The sequence below is a fragment of the Python bivittatus genome, unplaced genomic scaffold, assembly GCF_059951505.1.
Source record: "Python bivittatus isolate LINGU-HERP-01145 unplaced genomic scaffold, Pbiv_v1 ctg000020_np1212, whole genome shotgun sequence".
Taxonomy (NCBI): Eukaryota; Metazoa; Chordata; class Lepidosauria; order Squamata; family Pythonidae; genus Python; species Python bivittatus.
The window spans coordinates 62,632,378-62,651,613 of NW_028277030.1; positions in this window are offsets into that span (position 1 = coordinate 62,632,378).

A 19,236-nucleotide genomic window follows, 5' to 3' on the forward strand; every position below is an offset into this window, starting at 1 on the left:
GTGGGAGAGAGGAGAGAGAGAGAGGGAGAGAGAGAGGAAGAGAGAGAGAGAGGAAACCTTTCTGATCGAGCAGGCTTCCTCAACTTGGAGGTGTTCTCCAGATACACCGAACTGTAACTTCCATCATCCTCATCCAATGCAGCCCAGTTCCCATTATCCCTTACCTGCATTTCTGGAGGCCCCTAGGCTGAAGTTAGTTGTTATAAAGGGTGTACTAGTTGGATCCCTTGAAGCCACAAAGGTTTGTAATTAATAAATATATAAAACACCCATTGATTTCTTTGCTGTCCATACATTATGAATCAGTTCCTCCCTATGTGGAAGCTATGCCTGAGGACTTAATGGTGCTTATGGACAGTTTGGGAAACAAATGCTACAAGAATAGTTTTGCAGTATCTCCTCTGGAGCCCCATGTGAGCAGTTTCCCATCCCATCCTGCTGGGAGCTCCTGTTTTGTCCCAACTCTTAGAATTTCCACCTTTCTCCTGCTGTCTAGGTGCTGTGACATTTTGTCCCATCATCCCCAGTTGTTCTAAGGGGCAGTTTTGCCACACAAATCCAGACACATTGTGGTTGGTTTCTGGCCCTTTATCATTTTTCTTTTCTTGTCCAAAGGCAAACGTGTCAAGTGAAGGACAAGTATGGTGAGTAGGAAAACAAATGACTGCCCTTTTTGCATCCTTCCACTGACCAGCTGGAAGAAGCAGTGGCCTGCAACAGGGCTAGGAGAACAAAGCATAACACTGGGGAGAGTTGTGCAGTAACACAGATCTGCAGAAGAGTATAAGAAGAGAGAGGTGGTGCCGTGTAGAAGTTCCTTGAGATGAGCTCTGCATCTCATTTGTTTTTCTGTACTCCAGGCCAGGGGCCTTTGAATTAACCCTCTTCCCTTCCTGCCCCATAATTTGTTTTCCCTCTCTCTATCCTATAAGTCATCAGCATGTTTTTTTTTCCTGTTTCTCTATCCACTTGTCTCTTGGTAATTCCAGTTCACTGAAGGAACCTCACTCCATTGTACAGTGTTCTTTTGCAGCAGCAGCAGCGCCTTTCTTCATTCTCATGTGACCCCATTTGTCCTTCATGTTTCAGCCCTGCAATTTTGCTGTACTCCACCTTGCACACTTCTTTTCTCGACTCCATAGCATCCTGGTAGGCACCATCTACAGCTCTGATTGCTTTCATTCTCCTCTCTGCCCCTCTCTCCTCCCTAATAACTCAGCTCCTTGTTTTCTTTTTGTCTTTCATTTTGCTCTGTTTCGCTCCTCACCCTTTTCTGTACTCCTTTCCATTGAATTTGACTTCATGCTTCAGTCTCCCAGGAACACGTGGCAGGGGCTCCTTTTGACAGTATCTCTCTTTTGGCCCATCCTATTTAGCAAAGCAAAAGGCCCCACATCTTCTCCATTATCATTCCAGCATACTTAGCTTCACTACCACCTCCCTGCACATCTATGCAAATATGCCAAACATGAAGGCTTCAATGACACAATAAAAGTTTTTTTCCCTGTATTTTATTTAAATTGTGCTTTTTTTCCTCTTGATTATAATTTTTTGTAAGCCACCTAGAGTCACTAGAGCTATATCAAATGAATGAATGAATGAATGAATGAATGAATGAATGAATGAATGAATGAGGCAACTTCAGATGCCTCAGTCTTTGTGTGGCTACAACAGATACATCCATTCCCCATTACACGTTACCTTCACCCAAACAGACTCTGAAGGTCTCAGGTATGAGTAGGCACTAGATTAGTGCAGTGTTTCAGAGTGTACAGGGAAGGGTGTTCACACAGCCTCTTTCTGCAACTCCTTAAAGCAGCTGTGTCTTTTCTGGGGATGCATGGCTGCCTTTCGCACCTACACCTACAGCATGATCCTGGGAAAAGGGGCTTAAGGAACCACAACAGGTGCCATGTCTACCTGTCCTGAAGTACCTTCTTCCCTTCATATCTGGAGCATTGCAGAGCCAGTAGGCAGTACAGCTTCTCTCTCTGTAACAAGCCTGGGGAAAGACTTTACTGTACTGAAATGTACTTACGTATCTTCAACTTAAAATTTTCAGAAATTTGTCTGTTTTGACAAAGTGTCAAGTCACATGCAAAGAGCTGGGTGAAAAGTATACTGAGATGGTCTAATTTTTTCATCTCCTATCAAAACCTGAATAGATGCTGAATAGATTTGATGAATAGATGCTGAATAAAACCTGAATAGATTTAATGTTGTGTTCAAAGCCCTGTACTTTATATGACATTAATAATATTCATTTCTAGTTAGTTGTAATTTGTAACTCTTGTAATCACCAACAAAATTAGGACATATTGTTTTATAATATTTTAGTTCAAAAGGTAGTGCTGGGGGATTCCTGTTCAATTCTACTGCCATTAGCTAACAGTATTCATCAGTGTTTCATCTTCTACTAGAGGGCTTTGGAGTCCTTATCTTGTCTGCCACATCTACAAGCATCTGCATCTTTTCCTGGGAGCTGTGAACAGCAGCCACATATTCTGGGAAAGAATAGAAGGCAGATCAGAGAATACATTGCTTAGGACCTGATTACCTTAAGGACCATTTGTCTGTGGTTGTTTCTGCCCAAACATTAAGATCTGGAAGAGTTGATGTGCTCCAGGTTCCAAGTGTAAAACATTATCCCCTTGTGGGACCTAGCAGATGTGGTTTCTCTGTAGTTACACTTGCTCTGTAGCTATAATGGCCCAAGGTTCTTATGTTCTCTTTTGAGTAGGTTATCCTCTAATGTGTGATTTTGTATTATCAGTTCTTTTGTCACCTTTACTACCTTTATGTATGTTTTAACCCTAGTATGTAAGTCACCTAGAGCTATTTCAGAAATTAAGGCAATTCATCACTTAATCAATAAGGGTTCAGCTTTGTCCCATCTAAGACGTGCCCCAAGGGTCCTGGGTTATTCTACATATTATTCCAGTCCTTTTAGTCTATCCTCTCATGCTTAGCATTAATTGCCCTATTCATGCCAAATATTCCAGGAGGAGAGCCATATCAGTCTATGGTAGCCAGAAAGAGTCTGGTAACACCTTTTCAGACTAATATTTTTGTTTAAAAAGGCAAAACGTTTTGTGACCTACATACATCAATTAATAAAACTTGTTAGTATGAAAAGATGCTACAAGACTCCTTCTGTTTTTGCCTATTCATGCTAAAGACAATTTGCTTCACAGCTATTTAAGTGCTAAAATCCTCTGATGCTTAGCCAAAGTTCTCTGCAGGAATCAGACATTTGGGGAATCCTTCATTAGAAGATGTGTTTGCCAGGCATAAGGGCTGTTAGAGCAGCCGAAGAATCACAAACCATTATATTCTTTCCAACCCAATGGAATGTTGGAAAGAAATTATGTAAAGGGGCTTAGACTCTGTCTTCTCCATTAACAGTAACTCTTTGGAAAGTAACCAGAACTGGATTAAATTTGGTGTGGGAGGGAACACACACACACACAGAGGCATCACATCTGCCCTCTCTTTTTTTAGATTTTCTATCCTGCCTTTATTATTTTTATAAATAACGCAAGGCAGAGAACATACCTAATACTCCTTCCTCCTCCTATTTTCCCCACAGCAACAACCCTGTGAGTTTGAGTTGGGCTGAGAGAGAGTGACTGGCCCAAAGTCACCCAGCTGGCTTTCATGACTAAGGTGGGACTAGAACTCACCCTGATTTCTAGCCTGGTGCCTTCACCACTAGACCAAACTTATCCTAATTATTGACCCACGCATACACAGAGAGAGGTAACATGCATTCACATAACCTGATTAGTCCTTGGGTAGAAAGTCACACACACAGATGCAACAGGTTACTTTGTTACGCAGAAAAAAATATACAGACGGCTCCTATGGCCACTGAAGTGCCCCAAAAAAGAATTCCAAAAGCCTTATTCTGCGTGTTTTCCTGGCCTTGCTTACCTTATCGTTCCTTGCATTCCATATGAACTACCTAACATTTCATCATCTCACCTCTCTCTGCAATCAGCATCCGTTTTGAACTGAAAACATCTTTCTTTGCATTTTACTGTACCTTGTGTTAATCCTATGGCCACTGAAGTGCCCCAAAAAAGAATTCCAAAAGCCTTATTCTGCGTGTTTTCCTGGCCTTGCTTACCTTATCGTTCCTTGCATTCCATATGAACTACCTAACATTTCATCATCTCACCTCTCTCTGCAATCAGCATCCGTTTTGAACTGAAAACATCTTTCTTTGCATTTTACTGTACCTTGTGTTAATCCCTTTAGTTTATCCTTGATGTCAAACAATGCACTTATTTTGGGCTGTACATTGGGGTGGAATGAGTTAAACTGCCTGTTAAATGGGATTCAAATGTATTTATTTTCACCTCACCAGAACAGAGCTTAAGGACTGTAAATAGAGAGTGAAAACTAGCAAACAGAGGTCAAGATTTTCCAAGATAGAGTGAAGAGGAGCAACAAAATTAGTCCAAGGGCAAAATTCTAAGGGGCTTTCCTCCAGTCCCTTAGGTGTCACAAAGTATGCCAGCATAAATTTGCCATGTCTGCACAGCCAGTCTCTACTTGGCCTCATTAAAAAGCAAACAAACAAACAAACTGGTGAAGGGGGTTCTCTAAGACTTTACTGCAGGGCAAGTGAAGGTGCAGCAATTGGGGGATTTCTCAGCAGACAGGAAAATCATCTGCTAGTCATTCTCCCTAAGATGGAATAGGGCCAGAGGAGGAGAAGAGTTTTGACAGATGGCTGGAACAGTGCCTTCGTTCTCTGCCAGAAGCTGATTTGCAGTTGTGGCTGGCCATTTTCAGCTCCTGCATTATTGAGCAGCACCCGTCCATGCTGCGGATCATCTGCAGTTCCTGATCCATGGCAGTGGAGCTACCAGGCAGCCTTTGTCATCCCATCCCCATGGATCAGGCCCTGGGGCTGGAGGTTCTCAGTAAAGCAGGAGTGGTAAGTTCCCACCCACCATTTTTTCCTGCAGGATCTGCACTCTCCTCTTGCTTTATTAGGAAGACCTTGCCCACCTTGGGGATTACCTGCAAAACCTGATCCACCAGGGCGGACTGACAAAAACTGGCAGCTTTCCTCGACCTAACTTTCTGGATCAAGCTTTTCAGGATGGGCAGGGGTTGACAGGCAGGGAGCTAAGTGGGAATTTTTGCTGGCAACAGCTCATTCGATGTGATATATGAGTTGTAAGCAGCAAAAGCACCCAACAAGTGACCTGCCTGTCAGCTGAAACTTTTTTTCTACCTGGGACAATCTGTGTAGAAAGAAGTGCCCCAAAGGCCAGGCAGGTCACTGCATGCCTGCACATTATTACTCTGCAACTTGTGGAAAGCAGCTGAAAGGAGCTGGGCAGATCGAAACCTCTGACCACTCTCACAAGCACTGCACATTGTCCACATAGCAAGTCCGGGCTGTTAGAAGATGTAAAGCACCCCTTTCATACTGAATCAGAAAACTCTAAAATGGGGTGATGTTGGGCATGGACTGGGGATGACAAGAGGGCTGCATTGTAGGGACATGACCTTAAACCACAGTTAGTGAGGCATCCTTGAGACAAAATTAGGACACATGTAGATGTGCCCTAAATCCAATCAGGAATACAAAGAGGCAAGCTGAAGTTTAGAGTCCAGATGAGAAGCTACAGAAAAGCTCAGGATTCCCAAGGAAGGCTGCAACAGATACTGGGTTCCATGTTCATTTGTTTGTTTGTTTGTCTGTCTAGTTATTTATAGGATTTATATGGCCACCCAATTCACAAAAATGTGACTTCAGGCAGTGTACAACAATAAAAGGAAAAGTGCAGTACAACAGAACTCCACAGAAAACAACACCCAAACACACAGTTGGGGAACACCAACATACACTCCATCTTGCAGGAAGACCTTCTCTAACATTGTAGCCCCAATGCCTGAGGAAACAGCCAGGCATTCAAGGCCTTCCTGAAGGCTAACAAGATTGCCTTTCCTTGGAGTCAGCAGAGCTTTGCTTATACTTATTAGTCCTCCATGGAACATGGTCTACTCAGGAGAACATCCATTCCCATGGTCTTAGGGGTCATGAAGTGTTTTTTGAATCAGGTGTCCAGGTTGCAGGTCCAGAAGAAATGGACAGAATTAGTTCTGCCTCTGAATCCCTGGTTGGGTCTGAGATTACAGGTGAGAGGACTTCCCATGGTGCCAAAGGTACCTTACCCAATTCTTTTTCTGTTTCTTTCTCTGATTAAGGTTCATTCAGGGGAGTCATGACATCAGGTTGATTCATGGTTCTCAGGTTCATGACTTGAATGTACTCTTACATTCAGCCCTGAAGGCGGATGTCCTGATCTCCACTGCCAAGATCAGTGCTCTTATCCTGGAGCTGCTATCCAAGTGTGATCATGATGATCTGTATTTTGTGTTACCTATTTTGACTACTATAATATATTCTAAATGGGGCTGCCTTTGTATATTTAACTGATCCAGAATAATATAACAAGACTATCTTCCCTAATATATGATCTGATTTCAGAGACTATTTGACTGTTTGGTTAAACCGCTTTGTTGGCTACTGGTACATTTGGAGGCACAACTTAAAATAATGCTTATGCCCAGGCTATTTAAAAGTCTTTATTTTCCCTTACAGACCAGCCTATTTTAATATTCTCAATTACCTTCTTTTTCAGGATTGCTCAAAACTGCAAAAATGGTGCCTATTGCTTTGAATGCATCTATTGCTCCTGGAGCACAGCTCTTGTTGGGGAAGCTTTGTGATAAGCTTTTCTTAGTGCTTCATCTTTCACATCTCCCCCTACACCTAGAATTTCATAGTAATTCTTTGCACTCCAGGTAACTGTTCCTTTGGTCAGTCATGCTGCCTTCCCCACATGCTGACTGGCTTCTTCCACTGTCACACATGTGTTGCTTTTTCATTTTCATACAGTCACTACAACCACAGCAGTCAAAGTTGTCTATTAGTTCCTCTGATGGACATGGATATCTTCTGAGCTGATTAACGAATGATTCATCCCAGAGTTCCCCAGGTCTCTCAGAAACCTGTTTAATGGAAACACAGGAGAAAACCTTTTTGGTGGATATTCTGGCTCTAGAGCATCTTTGTTGTCTTTCCTGTAAAATGTTATCCTTTCCCATTTTTGGATGACATGTTCTGATAGAAATTATATGCGTGTATTCAATTCATCATTACCTATTGAGGATCATATATCATATGTCTCCTGTCATAGACACTCAAAATTCCTCCCCATCACTGGTGACATCTGTCTTCCCATATTCTAGGGAAGGTTATTTAAACTAAAGAGCAGTTTACGCTAATTACTATAGCACTGGAACTTCCCAAGGATATTGTAATTATTAGGAAAGTGAGAATTGACAATGTAACCCCTGACAACAAGAGTAGCCTTGGGATCATCCTGAGGTCTTTCACTGGTAGTTTTCAAGCCATCCCTATCATATCTCTAGCCTCTTTATAAAGCCTCAGTAAGAGGTATACTCTGAACTCTTGGCTGGCCAAGAAAATGTAAGCAGCAGAATAAGTTTTGTCAGCCAGAAGCGTGTCTCTTATCCATCCAGCTCCATTGTTTACAGCACCAAATGAATCTGCCTTTCCTTTGCTCAACTCTTCTGGCAAGACTCTTCCAGAAGCAAGTGCACAAAAACACCTGGGACACACCAGCCCTTTTGTCAAGTGAGAGAACTGGCATTGGTGTGGTGAACGCCTGTAGACCTCAAGTATTATCTTATTTAAAATGGTTAAACAAATGCCTTCTTATTGAGGCTTTAGAAGGTTGTATGTTTTTTTTTAATAGTATTTTATTGGAATTTTAAAATTACAAAGATAAAAGTTAGAAATGAAAAAGAAAATTGAAAATACAAATTATAAAGAAAAGGAAAAGAAAAAGTGAGATAAAGTAAAAGAAAAAGAAAAAAGATATGAAAAATAGAAAAAGGCTGTATGTTTTGACCATCTGCCATCTTATGCTTTATGTTAGTGCAAGTACAAGGTGTACTATTATTTATTTATTTTACAGCTTGCCTAAGGAACGGATTATTTTATGATACCTGAACCAGTTACCTAACAGGATCGAGTTCTCTTTCAATTCAGACAGTTTTGTTTACTATGTTGTTACTTACCTCTTAAACCACATAAATGGTTTAGACTAGATTTGTGTTTCTGCACAAACCAAACCATATACCAAATGGTCCTCAGGAGAGGCTTTCTTTAGTTTCCATTATGTGAGGCAGCAAAGACACAGAGGCTTCTAGTTTAGAACTCACTCAGTCTTGGCAAATTAAGATAATACCAAGTAAGAGTTTTCCTGGATTCTGTAACACAAAGCTTACTGGGATTTTGTGGGTCTGTTTTCCTTCTAAGACCTGTGACTTCTGTAACACATACAGTCATGTGAAAAAGAACGTACACCCTCTTTGAGTTCTACGGTTTTACGTATCAGGACATAATAAAAATCATCTGGTCCTTAGCAGTTCTCAAAAGGAGGTAAATACAACCTCAGATGAACCACAACACATGACATATTATACCATGTCATCATTTATTTTACAAAAACAAAGCCAAAAAGGAGAACCCATGTGTGAAAAACTAAGTACACCCTTACTGCTTCCATAGAGGTGCTGCTAATCCAATCCCCTTTGAAGAAGAAAGGGTGTACTTTCTTTTTCACAGGACTGTAGGTGAGGAATCAGTGGCACTCCAACTCCCAGTCAGCACAGTCAATGGCCAGGGCTGATGAGAGCAGGAGTCCAACACCTGAAGGATCACTGATTTGCCTCTCCTGCTTTAAGCTTTTGTCCTGCTATTGTTTTTGCTGAATTAATTCATTGTTTTTCTTTGATAGAAATAGATATTTATCTGTGTTCTTTTATCTTCTTTTCCAGAGCAGAAAGTACAGCATAGAACTTACGTACTTGTGTCACTGGTTAATGCTAGCAAATTAAATGTAAGCTTAAAACAAGAGCCATAAGTAGAAGCCACTATAATGTCAAAATCATGTGTGCATCATTATGTAATTGTGCAAATGATGGCCATAATATCTCTTGCCCCCTGTAGAGATCCATGATAAAAGTTATACTTAGGAACCGTTGAGCTTTTATTAACCACAATAACTTTCTGTTAACTTTCACATCATTTGAGATAATGAAGTATTTTCCCTTCAACATTCGTATGGCTTATGATATAAACATCACATCTTAGTTTTGTTTGCCTAGTCTATCTAGCCTTTAAAGGAGGAAGTTGTTTTAACATGAATGTGTGGCTAGTAAAGAACAATTTATAAAATGTGCATTCTCAATCATGGCACCTGGCCGTTGTATCACATTAGAAGCCATCATGTTGAGGAAATCTAAGGTCAATTCTTATTTAAGATCTCTCACCACTAACATATTTTGAAAAGAAAACAAAAGGACATTCTATTTTTCCTTATGCATCTGAGGAGTGCTCGTGTATAAGAAATCTCACTGAGGAAAGTGAAAAGAAAAAAGTGAGAACAGTTTTGTCTCATGTTTTGTGTGATCATTTTTAGATATTTATACTTCTCTTTGCAATAAATCGCTTCTCTCTCATTATAATCAAGGTACTGAATGGGAATCCACCTTCTAAAACTGGTCAAAGGGCCGAAGGTCTGTTTCTGAAAGGGATAGCTGTGGAAAGCAGTTGCATTGGCAGAAATGGTTATTGCTTTACTTTTGTTGTTGTTGTTGTTCAGTCGTTAAGTCGTGTCCGACTCTTCGTGACCCCATGAACCATATTGCGCCAGGCCTTCCTGTCCTTCACTGCCTCCCTGAGTTTGCTCAGTTTCATGCTCATTGCTTCAGTGATGCTATCTAACCATCTCATCCTCTGCCATCCTCTTCTCCTTTTGCCTTCAATCTTTCCCAGCATCAGGGTCTTCTCCAAAGAGATCTCTCTTCGCATTAGGTGACCAAAGTATCTGAGCTTGAGCTTCATTATCGATCCTTCCAATGAGCAATCAGGGTTGATTTCCTTTAAGATTGACTGGTTTGACCTCCTAGCAGTCCAGGGGACTCTCAAGAGTCTTCTCCAGCACCACAGTTCAAAGGCATCAATTCTTTGGCGCTCAGCCTTATTTGTGGTCCAGCTCTCACAGCCATACATTACTACTGGAAAAACCATAGCTTTGACTATGCGGATCTTTGTCGGCAAGGTGACATCTCTGCTTTTTAATATGCTATCTAGGTTTGCCATAGCTTTCCTCCCAAGGAGCAAGCGTCTTTTAATTTCATGGCTGCAGTCTCCGTCTGTGGTGATCTTGGAGCCCAAATAAATGAAGTCTGTTACTGCTTCCATTTCTACCCCTTCTATTTGCCAGGAATTGATGGGTCCAGATGCCATGATCTTAGTTTTTTTTAATGTTGAGTTTCAAGCCAGCTTTCGCACTCTCCTCCTTCACCCTCATCAAGAGGCCCTTTAGTTCTTCTTCACTTTCTGCCATTAGGGTGGTATCGTCTGCATATCTGAGGTTATTGATGATTCTCCCTGCAATCTTAATTCCGGCTTGTGATTCTTCCAACCTGGCATTTCTCATGATGTACTCTGCATATAGGTTAAATAAGCAGGGTGACAGTATACAGCCTTGTCGTACTCCTTTCCCTATTTTGAACCAATGCTTTACTTTGGAAATTTACAATAAATAAACAGCCCAGGATACTCTGTGTTTGTGTGAATCACAAGAGGTGATTGGGGTAGAGTTTGAATGCAAAGGGGGCTTATGTACTTAAAAGCCTCACCACTCTGCAGGCCTGTTGCAATTGACTGAAAATGGAATTAAGGTGGTATTTCCATATGGATATTTTTCACTCCACAATTCTGCTTCTGCTATAAAATACAGAAGTGGGTGGTGCAGTGGATTGTCTAGAGCAGTGTTTCTCAACCTTGGCAACGTGAAGATGTGTGGACTTCAATTCCCAGAATTCCAAGCAACATTTGTCTGTGTGTGTGTGTGTGTGTGTGTGTGTGTGTGTATGAAAAAAAAATTCCCCTCTCACCCCTGTAGGTGGTATGTGTCTCCCTCAATCTCGAGTCCTCTACCAGAGGCCTGGGAGTTTGAGGGTTCTGCGCAGTATCTTAGCTGTTCCTAGCACTGCACTCTTCTGGACAGAGAACTCTGATGTTGTTCCTGGGATCTGTTGGAGCCACTCTCCCTGCTTAGGAGTCACGGCCCCAAGTGCTCCTACCACAACTGGGACCACTTTGGCCTTTACTATCCACATCCTCTCTCGTTCTTCCTTCAGGCCCTAGTACTTCTCCAGCTTCTCCAGCTTCTCATATTCCTGATGTTGCTGTCACTTGGCACTGCTACATCTATCACCACTGCTGTCTTCTGGTCCTTGTCTACTACTACGAAGTCTGATTGATTGGCCAGTACCTGCCTGTCTGTCTGGATCTGGAAGTCCCATAGAATCTTAGCCCTGTTATTCTCCATGACCTTTTGTGGAATCTCCCATTTGGACTTGGGAGGATCTAGCCCATACACTGTGCAGATGTTCTTGTACACAATGCCAGCTATGTGGTTGTGCCATTCAGTATATGCTGTTCCTGCCTGCATCTTACATCCTGCCACTATGTGTTGGACTGTCTCTGAGCCTCCTTGCACAACCTGCACCTTGGGTCCTGTCTAGTGTGGTAGACCCCTGCTTCTCTGGATCTGTTGCTTAGTGCCTGTTCTTGTGCTGCTATGATCAGTGCCTCAGTGCTGTCTTTTAGTCCAGCTCTTTCCAGCCACTGATAGGATTTCCCAATGTCAGCCACCTCAGCTATCTGTCAGTGGTACATCCCATGCAGGGGCTTGTCTTGCCATGGTATTTCCTCCCCTTGAACTTCCTTCCATGTCTGCTGCTGCCTTAGGCATTCTCTCAGCTGCTTATCTTTGGGTGCCATCTTACTGATGTACTCCTAAATGCTCTGGGTTTCATCCAGGACAGTGGCTTTGACACTCATCAGACCGCGCCCACCCTCTTTGCAGCTGGTGTACAACCTCTAGGTGTTGGACATGGGGTGGAAACCTCCGTGCATTGTGAGGTGCTTCTGGGTCTTCACATCAGCAGCCTCCATGTCCTCCTTTGGCCAGCTCACTATACTGTCAGGGTATCTGATGACTGGCAGGGCATATGTGTTGATGGCATGGATCTTGTTCTTCCCATTGAGCTGGTTCTTCAGGACCTGCCTTATCCTTTGGTGGTACTTGGATGTTGCTGTCTTCCTTGCCTCCTCACTGTGGTTCCCATGTGACTGTGGGATACCAAGGTACTTGTAGCTGGTCTCTATGTCTGCTATGTGGCCCAGTGGTAGTTCCACCCCATCGGTCTTAACTACCTTCCCTCTCTTTACTGTCATCCTGTCACACTTCTCCAGTCCGAATGACATCCCAATGTCCTCACTGTAGATCCATGTCAGGTGGATCACTGAGTCAATATCTCATTCACTCTTAGCATACAGCTTGATGTCATCCATGTAGAGGAGGTGGCTGATGGTGATTCCACTCTTGAACCTGTACCTGTATCCAGTTCTTATGATTATCTGGCTGAGGGGGTTTAAGCTTATGCAGAACAGCAGAGGGGACAGTGCATCATCTTGGTATATGCCACAGTTGATGGCCACTTGTGTGAGCTGTCTTGAGTTGACTGCCAGTGTTGCCTTCCACAGTCCCACTGAGTTCTTGAGGAAGGTCCTTAGTGTCCTGTTGACTTTGTATAGTGCCAGGCATTCACAGAACCATGTGTGTGGCATTGAATCATAGGCTTTTCTGTAGTCAATTCAGGCTGTGCTCAGATTGGTCTGCCTAGACCTTGAGTCTCAGGCAACTGCTCTATCTATAAGCAACTGGTGTTTTGAGCCTCTGGTGTTGTTCCCAATGCCCTTTTGAGCTGTGCTCATGTATTGGCCCATATGGTCCTGTAGTTTGATGGCTATGAATCCATGTTGTGGGGCAGCAGGTTATTGGCTGGTAGTTGGATGGTACTTTTCCCTTGTGGGGGTCTTTTGTGATCAGCACTGTCCTTCCTTGTGTTAGCCTGGGTGGGAGCCTGCTGCTAGCAGCTGATTCATCTGTGCTGCTGGGTGTTCATGCACTGCTGTTAGTTTCTTTAGTCAATAGATGTGGATCATGTCCAGACCAAGGGCTGTCCAGCTCTTTATGTTCTTGACCCACTGTTGGATGTCTGTTACTGTGATGGTGACTGGTTCCTGTTCTGGGAGATTGTTGTGGTCTGCTTTCAGGTCCTGCAGCCACTTTGCATTGGTGTTATGTGTCTTCTCTTTCTCCCATATATTCTTCTAGTACTGTTCAGTTTCTGCTGCTGGTGGTTCTGCTGTTACTCTGTTGTTGCGCTGCAGTTGGGAGTACACCTTGAATGGTTCTCTGAAGAACAGGGCATTTATCTTCTTGGCCTCTGCTTCTCTTGTGTATCTCCTTAGTCTGGCAGCCAGTGCTGTGAGCCTTTGTTCAGGTCCATGTATTTTTTCAGTAGCTGAGTCTTATCCTTAATCTCCACACCCTTCTGTAGTTCCACCAGCTGACTGACTTCTCTCCAAGTTGCCTTGATCTTAGCCTCCAACCTCATTTTCCAAGGGGGGCATGTACTGCTGTTCTTCTTGATCATGTAGCCAAGCATTTCCAGGATTACAGCAGCTGTAGCATATACCAGCTCATTGGTTTGAGTTATGGTGGTAGTAGGGATTGTCTGGAGGGCTCTATTGGCATCTTCTAGCATAATATCTAATGGTACGTCTCCACTGAGCCTTGGTAATCAGTCTTGAGGGCTGACTGTAGCTAATTTATCCATGATTTTATGCCTGATATCAGCTGCTGTGCTCTGTAATGGAGGGGAAGGCAGTGACATTTCAGCTTCAGGTGTTGGGTGCACATCCAGTTGTTATTCCAAGTCTGCTTGAGTCGAAGTTGTAATGTAGAGTTGGTCTATCTCCAGTTGTGAGAGCAGCTTCCTCTTCACTATGTTGAAGCACTGGGTAACTAGTTGTTTCTCAGTAAGTGTGAATGGAGGTCTTCTGTCTATCCATAGTTCCCTCATACATTTCATATATCCCCTTTCATTAGGTCTATTGTTGTAGTAGCATTCCATCAATTCCAAGTTCTCTTTTCTCCTCCATGTATGGTTTGTTGTGTGTGTGTATGTATATATGTGTGTGTGTATATGTATATGTACAGTATGTAAGTGTGTGTATGTGTGTGTGCATGAGTGCTTGAAGACCTGAAAGACCAGGCTAGGGATAGATCATCATGGAGAAATCTATCTATGGGCTCGCTAGGAGTAAAAAATGACTCAATGGCACATAATCAATCAATAAATATATCCCTAATTATAACTGTGTCAGACGTGGCTTCCCCAAAGCTTCTTTAGCATGAAATGCTTTTGAGTAGTAGTGCAATTATGCCCTTTTAAATTCTGGCCTGAATGGTTATCTAGGCTCCCATTCTTTATTAGAGGAGAGTGACTTCATTTATTTCAAAGTATGCTAAACTTGTTTTGTTACAATAATGGCGGGGGGAGTCTTCTTTTTGCTGAGTAAAGCCCTATTTATCTGCCTCAAAGTCCTGTCTTCACAGCACCTCAGTAACTGAATGTATATATTCTCATTCATCTTTCTTTACATGAATTTCTGGGATTTTATATATTTCTTCCAAACTGATTGATGCTAATCTTTGGAGCTCTGGAAGCAGTTCACTGACAAGCACGCCTGTCATTATGTGAAAATCAATTGGCACATGCCTGAAACAGATGTTAGAACCTTCAGGATTTGTATGATTGTTTGGGATTCTTTTTGGCTCATTATTCTTAGTAGCTGGAAGAATCTGGAAGTCCTGCCATGGTTTATGGCTGCAAACCAAGTTGTTTTAAATAGAATTACATGGTTTAGATAAGAAAACACTGAGGGTTTTCACATTAGAAATGGAAGTTTACAAAATAAACATAAGACATAATTGGCACATGATTTGATATTATTTATGGAAACACAATGAACTGATTATTAATCTTTTGTGTTTAGCATTGTTCATTAAGAACAATATATATATGAAACATTTAATTAAACAATTAAGAAGTTCTGTGTGTGTGTCTGTCTTGTAAAGTGTTACTTGACATAAGGTTGTTTCTCATGTTCTTAAGAGAGCACTCTTAAGTCTTCTTCTCCTCTTTCTTCTCCTTCTCCTTACCACACATTCTCCCAGGCTGCATTGTATATAATATTGCTTTGTATACACTTTTCCATCAAAGAAAGGAAGATTGCAGATGCTGCTGAGACAGATCAAGGTACTTTGAGAAGAAATCTGTCACAGATTTCTTTCAGATTTGTAGATCACCTCTCCTTGGTGAGAATTTAGAATCATAGGGGTGGAAGTGACCTTGGAGCCCAGTGCGGACACATGGCTGCCCAAGGAATAGAGGCAATACAGACGGTTATGGACATCAGTGAGGCCATATAGTCTCTTCTTAGACTCTAAAGTATACTTTATCCCGGGGGGGGGGGAGGGAGGGAGAAAAATATACACTTTGGTATACTTCCCCTTTATCTTTATTTTATATCTCAGGAGTCTCATTTTGCTTTTGTAAGTTATGCTGCAAACATTCTGCATTACTCAACTCTGAAAGATGGTTATCTGTTTTGTGTATTAAATTGCTTTAAGCAGAAAGCATAGAGGACAACCAAAAAGTAAGCCTACATTCATTTCTCTGTTTTTTTAAAAATGTTTTTAAAGAGTTGATTCAACCAGCTAAGGCACATGATAGAACATGTGAATTTCCCCCTATATTGTAATTTCTTCCTTTGTTTATAATTCTCTCACGAACTGTATTTCCAATGTTCCTTTCGAAAGCTTGTGTAATACTATTTTCAGCCTGCTTTTTTTGATAACTCATATATTTGTAGAACACAGTGACCAGATTCCAGTTTATTGTTTTACTATGGTTATGATGAGATTTGAAGGTCAATACAAATGATGTCAAATACATATACTTGTCTAAAATCCTTCACTATGTAGGGCATTCATCTTTTGACATCTGTGTTCTACTCCTATAATCTTTTACTCATGAGCAAATTAAGCTTACTTAACCTAAAAATGGAAGGAAGGAATGCCCAAAGTACATTCTATCAAAAAGCTTGGCATTCCAGTCTGCTATGGTTGGAAGCTTGTGATCCTCCAGATGTTGTTGAATCAATTCCCAGCAGTCCCAGAAAGCACGGCAATAGTGAAGGATGCTGGGAACTGTAGTTCAGCAATATCTGGAAGTTCACAAGTTGTTCACCCCTAAAGTATACCATCACTCACAAAACCATGATTAACTACTGTGCTTTGATGGCTACACAGTCAATGACAAAATCAGATTTGCTGCTGAATAACATGTAAAACAGAACTGTATGTTTGCGTTTGTGGCTGCTGTTTTATTTTTTAGATTTTAAATATGCTGCATTACTATCAGCCCTTTGAGGTAGGCCAGATCAGGAAACAGACCTCACAAGGTCAGCTGGAACTATACTTGATTGATGTAGACTATAGCAACACAATCTTGAAAGCCTGACTATGTGACTTATGGAATGTAAGCCATTTATACTCCAGTGAATTAGGGTGGAGTCAGTCTTAGCTTCTTTCTCATGCTTTCTCTGTTTCCTAGGTTCAGTGCATGCTTTTGCTTTCATAACCATTTCTGCATATTTTCTTCAAGGTCATCTCTGTAGCTTCCCACAATTATAAATATGAATGCAGTGTATTTAAAATCTAAAAAATAAAATGAAATATCAATTTATTAAGGTGTTACATTTATTATTCTTGAATAATATATTCCAATAATAAATAGAGCAGCTTAATAAATTGATCAGCCTGCAAACATTTGAAAAACAAAGTGGTGATAACTAGGAAAAAAAACACATATGATTCACCATGTTCCATAGCTGATTAAGGGAATGCTGTGTGCATAATCAATTTTGGACTTACTTAGCAAATTATTTGATAAATTAACCATGCAGTTCTGATTAGTGAATTAGGCAAGTATAGATTAGGTAGCATATTGGTTAGATGGTTCTACAGTTGGCTTGAAAACCTGAAGGGGGTTCAGCAACAGCTCCTCATTCAACTGAAGTGAGCTAATCTTGGAATGATATTATCAATTCTTATTAAAGATATGGGCAATGAGTGGAAAGAATATTTACCAAGTTTATAGAATAGAATAGAATAGAATAGAATAGAATAGAATAGAATAGAATAGAATAGAATAGAATAGAAATCTTTATTGTCATTGTACTACTTGTACAACGAAATTAAATGCCACCCCAGTGCAGCTTAAAAAATATAAAAACCATAGAACACATAAAACACATAACACACATAAAACACATAAAACACAACCTTCACATTCCATATTGCACAACCCCTGATGCTGCATTAATACTGCACTATATGATAGAATTCAGTATAGTTAAGACAAAATTAAGTTGGATAGAAAATAGCTCAGAAGACAGAATAAGTCTTTGAATTTTACAGATTGACAACACGGATTGAACATAACAGAGACAAATGCAAATGGATCATGGGAAAAGAAATCAAATGGGCAAATACAGGATGGGTGATATCTAGTTTGCCAATAGTAGCTGAGAAGAACATCTTGGAATGGTAGTAGATCATAAGCTGAATATGACTGGCACACGATGTGGCTGCAACAAAGAGAAACACACGTATAAGCTGCATCAAAGGAAGTATAGTTTTAAAATCGTAGGAAGTAAAAAATCCATTCTGTTCTATCTTGCCCAGATTCCACACTGAGTCCTTCATCCAGTTTGCAACTTATTTTATTTCACATCTGTTGGATTTTCACAGAACCCGGTTACCTTCCTACCAACCTCTCCTAATGTAAAATAACAGAAAATGTCTAATTGAAAAAGCAGCAAAGATGCATAATGCCTACATGCAAAAAATATTATTAAATGTAAATTCTTAAGCCACCTTTGAAAATCGTGCCCTTCCCCAGAAAATTGCAGTAAAAACCCTCATCAGTACAAAATTATATCACTATCTTAAATTTAACAATGTTAACAAAAGCCAGTTAAAATCAAAGTCCATTTCAGCCATCTTATATATGCAAAGATCACAAAAACTTTTAAATTGCAAGCGAGAATATAAATGTATTTTTGAAAGCCTTTTTAGGGACATCTGCAGAAAAAGTCAGACTATATTTTTGGAGGGAATTCTGTAGAAGTGGATGGGCTAGTACTGATAAATCCCTGCTAACCCTACTGACCTTTGTGGCAGGCCAGTGAAAAAATCTTGGAAGACCTACTCAGAGCAAAGGCAGACTCATACTGGTCATCGAAGGACCCTCACATTGGCAGCATTCACTATTCTATATCATGCAGTATAGATACACAGAAACGGAGAGCAAAGTATCATAGAAAATATCATTAGGGATTTAAATAGCTGATTCACCTCCAGAAACAGAAGTCCTTATTTTGCAGTGTGAATAAATCAAACTGCCTTAGACCAAATTAGATCTGTATTGCAGCTGTTTCATTATTGTCCATTTTAGCTGGCATATTAAATTCAGGTGCCAGCAGTACTTGGACTGGCCATCATAGGATCTATGCATTTTTGCTGCTGGGGGCCCTTCTGCATTGGGCTGAAAACAAATGTTTAATGGACAAAGGACCATTTTCTGTTTGTTTTCAAAGACTAAGGTGCCTGTTGCAGTTAGAAAATTCAATGAGCTGATTTTTAATTCAAGGAAAGGAGTTTCACCGAGTTCATGCTGCATCGTGAAGCTTTGCCATCTGTTAAGTTCATTGCATTATGGCTTCCGTCTTTTCACACTCCTGTCCGTTTACATTGATTCCTAATGCTCTCACTGGGAATCTAATTTTTTGTTTGGGTCCTAGCCACAAGGGAAAATAGCAAGAAAGACCAGCCTGAGAGCCTAGGCATGTTCTAACTCAAGCATGGGGCCATCTCAGACTTGAACGTAATTGCCAGGAAGATGGAAATTTGTCATCTTTGTAATGGCTGTAAGGTTGGCTCAATAAGAATTGTGTGGCACATTACCTGCACCTCACGCCTGAGACTCATGCTTGACCAAAGGCCAAAACTGAGAGAACCTAAGAGTCAAAGGGTAAAGACCCAGCTAGACGACTACATTATAGTGCTATCCACCGGTCCTTCAGGTAGCTGAAAAATATGCCAGCATCATATTTGCAACATTGGTTGC